This window comes from Cupressus sempervirens, chromosome 1 (assembly GCF_028749045.1).
Source record: "Cupressus sempervirens isolate cs-2001-9-10 chromosome 1, ASM2874904v1, whole genome shotgun sequence".
Taxonomy (NCBI): domain Eukaryota; kingdom Viridiplantae; phylum Streptophyta; class Pinopsida; order Cupressales; family Cupressaceae; genus Cupressus; species Cupressus sempervirens.
Genome location: NC_143118.1, coordinates 208,734,162 through 208,740,909, shown reverse-complemented (window position 1 = coordinate 208,740,909; position 6,748 = coordinate 208,734,162). Strand labels below are relative to the sequence as shown.

The 6,748-nt window shown below is 38.1% G+C and overlaps 1 pseudogene across 1 annotated transcript; it reads right to left on the bottom strand.

The window, feature by feature from the left end:
• Positions 1-365: 365 nt before the first annotated feature.
• On the bottom strand, positions 366-6,444 carry LOC149576881 (linoleate 9S-lipoxygenase-like; annotated as a pseudogene). The gene is made up of 9 exons (XR_016363035.1): positions 5,889-6,444; positions 5,354-5,661; positions 3,064-3,297; positions 2,433-2,756; positions 2,269-2,354; positions 2,069-2,176; positions 1,678-1,985; positions 1,268-1,531; positions 366-1,162 (listed from the first exon to the last, which is right to left on the bottom strand). The product of XR_016363035.1 is annotated as a linoleate 9S-lipoxygenase-like (transcript).
• Positions 6,445-6,748: the final 304 nt, after the last annotated feature.

The following is a 6,748-nucleotide window of genomic DNA, read 5'->3' as shown; positions in this document are numbered from 1 at the left end:
ATTTTTAATAATTATAAGTCATAGATGTACATCAAGTTTTTGCTCCAAAGCCATTTTAGTCAGTTAAATATATTCATTCATTTTAAATTATTTTTCTTGTTATCATAAAAAACTTGTATGATGCTAAATAAATGTGAATATCACATAGTTTCACATTCCTATCATTTTAAGGCGCAATTTATTTCGAAACCAAAATAGAAAAATGTCCACTCCAAAGCACCCATGCTCCACTCTATTACACTAGAAACAATGCACGCACTGGCTACATTATAAGCAACCATATGATTGTTATTCACCACAATGGCAATGCTCTTTTCAACTTGAAGGAAAATGGCAGTGGATCCGATCATGGGTGATGATCTACTAAATGTTTTTATTCAATTAGATGGAAATGCTATTGGGCACTCCACGGCCTGTTAGACCGCCTGATTTCGACAAATCTGTAGTGTCAGGGTAGAGTAAGGTATAAGGAACTTTAGCAGGTCCAGTCCTGTTCTTATAAACTTCACAGTTATTGTTCCTCTCGATTATATTCTTCTCAATTCTGGTCATGTTTGCTGAAAATTTCGCGAATGCTTCTGCCACTCTTGGATCATCTACTCTATCCATAGTAGACCCCTGCAACTGTCTCACGTATACCTCGTGTCTTGCATGCTTTGACAAAATCTCCAAAACAGCCATGATAATGGTTGCCTGCGTTGGAGTAGACACAGTCTTGAGGAAATATGCATCTGGGTTCTTGAGGATTTCGTCATATTCAGGTGTTCCTTTTTCTGGAATTAAGCGCCTGCTCATGGTGGGCAAATTGGGCATGTATCCTCCGTACGAGTACTGCCCAAAGTTTACTGCGACATGGTGAGCAGATGCAGTCCAGATTATAGTTGTCACTATTTCCACTGCTTCATTCAAAGAATCCATCTTGTACCATCTGCTCGGATCGTCCTTAAGGTCTCCATGCCCCACATTTACTATTTCATCCCACCAAGCCTGCAATTCTTTGTCCTTTTGAATTGACACATTATCCTTATAATACACAGACAAGTAGTCTGAAACCCATTGCTTTAGGGCAAACCATACTTCAATGCCGTCAACAGCATATGGATAGTCCTCAATCACAAGCTTCAGACCATTTGGCCCTTCCGGATCCCTGACTGCCATTCCCCTAAACGGCACATGGTAGATTAAAGACTCAATTAAAGAACCCCTTAATATTTAATCAGGCAATGATAAAACTTGCAGTGAGAAATGAGATTTGTGTATCATTTACCTCTTATGTAGGTCCGACTCCAATCCTTGCTCATTGAACTTCCACTGTTTGTACGCTTTAGATGAAATTTCCATGCTATATTTACCTGGAATAAAGCCTTGTTCTATAATTCCATTTGCATTTATCAAGCTCTGGCGGGCAGCTTGATTGATGTCCATGGTATCGAGGAAATGGGGTATCAATAGTTTGTACACTGGGTGCATTTTGCTTAGTTATCTGTGTGTTGCTATAATGAAAGGCTCTGCGATGCAATGAGTTCTGAGCCTGCAGTCAATTACAAAACAGAAGTAAGTTGATGAAACAAATGATTTTCTGACGCGGTCTATACCATTTTTCTAATCTCTGGTAGTTCTACCAAAATCTAATTAGACACTGAGATGTTTAATGAAGGGACATGGGTGAGACCATACCAGTGGCTAACGAGCTGATGGTAACCTGCATCGTTGACCCTAGCATGGGCTTTGGCTAGCTGCCACACCGCTCCTTTTTCCGTCCCATATTTTTCTGGTGTAAAGACCTTTCTTACAGCCTCTTTCTCATCACTTGGCGGCAAACACAACTCTATGGCCACCGGCTTTAATGTTCCTTCTCTGGTGAGGAAAAAAACTGTGCGGCTTGCATATGCTTTGACATCTTCAGCAAGCTTATTGATGCGCTCGATGTAGGGCATATAAGCATCATAGTAGTCCACAATAAACAACCTTTGCAATGAAGTGGCCTGTTGTAATTTTTACATTATATTGCATTATATCATTATAAGACAAATACAACAAGATCACTTTTTTTGACGACAGAAATTACCTGATCGAGAGAAAGGCCTTCAAGGTTCTTTTCTATGTGTTGGGCTGTGATGGAGCTCTTCTGTGGGCCGTACATGTTTTCATCTAGACTACTGGAAGGAGGAAATTTCTGTCCAAAAAACAGCAAATGATATGATATTTGAGATAAGAAAGAAGAGTAGAAAGTAAGAGATTTGGACTTTTGAGAATTTGGGTTTTTACCTCTAGGCACTGAATCACCAGTGGATTTATGCCCGCAAGTGTTTGTCGTGCGAACTCCTCGTCGCTTCTCCATGCGAGTTCATCAGCTGTAGTAGCACAGAACATTAGACATGGTTGGATTATTTAATCAAAATTAGAACTAAATCCCGAATGTTTAATTTCACCTTCGACAAGTTGTGGGCGACTGAAATTTATTAGCTGGACGTCATTCATCAGGTCCTCGTAGAGTCCCTGGATAAGAAGGAATAAGTTATTATCTCGACGGAGTTTCCTGCGAGAATTGGCGGCGCTTTTCAATCCCCGTTTGTAAAGTTCACTGACTTCTTCGAAGGATTCGAAGGCGTAGTCGAAGAGATCAGAGAGAGTGGGGATTATGGCGTTAGCAACTGCCGTGATTATGTGGGCTCCAAAATCTGAGAAGTCTGTGTAAGGAAACCTTTCGTCCGTTGGAATAAAATTCGAGCTTGTCCGGGTCTCGAAGTCCGGTGCTACCAAACAAAAAAAACATATCAGAATTCAATCGGAATCAGATATACAAACATATTGTATCGTTTCAACAGATGCAGCCACTTTCGCTGCGTGTATTGTCGAGATTATTTCTTAATTAGGTCTCATTCGATCTAAGCTACTGGCAAAATTTTCAAATTTAGGTATTTCCCTGATTCCTAATCTGGGTTACTAGGTCTAATGTACTTTGAAATATAAATCTGAATGGGCCTTCTAATGCAAAATCCTAACCTCATCAGCCCTGATTTAGAACGAAAGTGATTGAGATTAAGTATTAAACATCTATACCGTTTTTAACGCGTGGACGACCAGTTCTGCATCTTCTAGGATAAGGGAATTCCTGCGATCCACCCAAAACTTCTCTCTTTAGGCCTTTGTCTGGCTCGCCAATATCATTGTAGACATCATAATCATATACGAGATCCGAAACCTTCCTTTCTCCGGTTCCGTCTCCTCGCAGGGATATCAAATCTAATTCCCTGAATTTCCTCAAACCCACTGGCGTTTCCTCTGGAAGAAAGTGTAGGATTCAAACAACAGCAGCAACACAATAAAAAAAAATGATAATATTCAAAACAAGAAAGGCTCTATTTTACTGCAGAGAAAAAAAATAATATATTATTCCAACTACAAATTGCTATTCAGTCAATACATTTATTCAAATAAAAATTGTTAAAACTAATCCCTAACACAGATCAAAATATAGATCAAGAGTTCTGACAGTAGTTTTAGCATTATTTCATGCCTATGATTAAGGATGGGAGAAGAAGTAACTAAGACTAGACAAAAATGCATCCAAAAATATCATCTAATGCATATCATATGTACAGCATGCTTCTTGTTTAAACTACTCCTAAACTGAAGTATTCTAAAAATTATTTATAGAATGGTAGAAATGGAGCAGTGGAGCTGGAGTTTGAAGTGAAGATCTCAGCATCAATCTTCATACTCCCCCTTGATGCTGAGAGGACTCACAATCTGATCTCTGAGTACCAAAAACTGATATTTTGTAACTGCCTTTGTGAAGATGTCTGCAATTTGCTCCTTTGTGCTGATGTACTTCAACTCAACCGCTTTATTTTGTACCAAATCTCTAATAAAATGTTGTTTAAGATCAAAGTGTTTAGTCTTGCTGTGATGAACCGGATTCTTGGCCAATTTAATGGCACTTATGTTGTCACAAAAAATCACAGTAGGCTGAACCTTTATCTCTCCAATTTCTTCAAGAAGCTTTTTAAGCCATAAAGCTTGTGTGCCAGCTGAAGTGACCGCAACATATTCTGCTTCTGTAGAAGAGAGAGCAACCATATTTTGCTCCTTTGAACTCCATGTAATTAAACCGGAACCCAAAGAAAAACAATTACCAGATGTAGATTTTTGGTCATCCAAACAACCTCCCCAATCTGAATCACTAAAGCCAACAAGCTCAAACTTATTAGAAGAATAGTGAATGCCAAAATCTACCGTGCTTTTCACATACCTCAAAATTCTCTTGGCTGCCTTCATATGTTCTTCTGATGGATTTGCCATATACCTTGAAACCAATGAAACTGAATAAGCAATATCAGACCTTGTGTGAGTTAAAAACATCAAACTCCCCACAATGCTCCTATATAATGTCTCATCAACAATTTTAGCACCATCATCTCTACATAATGTAACTCCATGAGCAATTGGAGTGGAAAGAGTTTTACAATCAGCCATATCAAATTTTTTCAACATATCTTTTGCATACTTTTCTTGACAAATAAAAATTTCATCTTTACCTTGATAAACCTCTATGCCAAGAAAGTACTTCATGAGACCTAAATCTTTCATCTCAAACTCATTCATCATAGCAACTTTAAATTCATCTTTCATCTTTGAACTACTACCCATATATAACAAATCATCAACATACAAACTCACACTGAAAATATCATTACCTTCTTGTTTGTAGTAAAGGGTAGGTTCACTCTTACTTCTTTGAAAGCCATTCTGCTGAAAATATCCATCAATTCGTGCATACCATGCACGTGGTGCTTGCTTGAGGCCATACAAAGCCTTCTTCAACTTGTAGACATAATCTTCTTTGCCTTGAATCTCAAAACCTTGTGGCTGTCCCACATATACCTCTTCTTCTAAGTACCCATTCAAGAAAGCACTTTTCACATCCATGTGATGAATACTCCATTCCTTTTGAGCTACAAGAGAGATTAGTAACCTAATAGTTTCTTGTACTTCAGTTTAGGAGTAGTTTAAACAAGAAGCATGCTGTACATATGGCATGCATTAGATGATATTTTTGGATGCATTTTTGTCTAGTCTTAGTTACTTCTTCTCCCATCCTTAATCATAGGCATGGAATAATGCTAAAACTACTGTCAGAACTCCTGATCTATATTTTGATCTATGTGTTAGGGATTAGTTTTAACAATTTTTATTTGAATGGTGGAAATAGAGCAGTGGAGCTGGAGTTTGAAGTGAAGATCTCAGCATCAATCTTCAGAAAGCTCTGTTCAAACACATGTATGTCAGTCCTGTGCGAATGGATAACAAATATTTAAAGCATTGAACAGGATTTGCTAATGATATCAAACCTTATTGGCGAAGAAAACACGGGCATTAGGGTTGAGCGTAGAAGGGGTTATCCATGAATTACATTCAAAACGAACCTTCCCCTGGCCTGGGATGAACGAACCTTCCCCTGGCCTGGGATGGATATGGTGAGTGATTTCAGAAAGAACTCTCGGCTGTGCATATTTTTTATGACAAATGCACCGGGAAAACCAAGCCCAGAGTTCCATTTAAAAGTAATCGTGCAGCTTGTCTCACTCGAAATGGGTCCGTCCCATGGATTCCACTTCAAATAAGAAGGCTGCCCAACCGTTTTCCCTAATCCCGTTTCTACATACCAAACATCACACACATCAATGAATTAACTTTATATTGAGTTTTCATGCCCTGAAAATAACTGATATACCATATTTTAAAACTGATTCAATAGCACAACAGTACGTGGTGAAACGAGAAAGTAGTATTAAATGCAGATGAGTGAAATTAAGTCAGGAGAATCCATTCAAGACAAATATAAATCATTTGTTTTAATATAAGTTTTGCAGTGTATATAATACCGGGATCAATTTGGTCGCTGCTCACAAGCTCAAGAGAAACTCTTTTCCCCATCAGCTCAGAAATTTCGTCGGCCACAGTTGCAGAGTAGTCTGTAAGGTTGAGAAAGGCCACCTTCTGCAGTACTACTTCACCATTGATTTCATATTCCTTGACGCGCTCTTCTGTGGGCACAGTTTTAGTCTCACCACTTCTAGTTATGGAAGTAGATTTCGCAGCTACTCTCCTAGATGTCTGCAATGTGATTAAAGAGGAAGTGCTGCGCAGTGAAGGGAAATAACAAAAATCCGTCTGGTTTCTTCTGCTAATCGCTATGACTGGCATACCTAAATTACCGGAAATAGATCTATGGCTAACCATTTGAACATTCTTCTCTAATAATAATTTATTGCTTCCCAGTACCCTCATTGAATCCATTTTACTTGATTTTCCTAATCACTCCCTCTTCCAACTCTATTTTTTTCTGGATCTAATAAAATCCCAGATCGTGGGATCTCTTAATCTCTATTACACTATCAGGAGCTTGGCAGAGTTCTCTGAGGCATATCGACTTGCTTGTGTGAAACCAAACAGACGTATACAAAGCCCTGTAGATTTCCATTCTTATAAGACTATTTACTGCTAGTTGATAAAATTAATAGTCATTTACTATTAGAAAAAATATATAATTAAGTAGAATCTGTAAGAGCTTTTAGATTGATCTTGTTAAATTATTTTTTTATCGATTTTGAGAATCACATTCTGCGTGCTATCAGCAGGATAAAAAGCCGCATAAGAGAGTACAAGGGCAATTTTTTATTAACTCGTTTTCTAAAGGTAAATTACAAATACATGAACATGATTTGTCCTTTTCAACATTTAA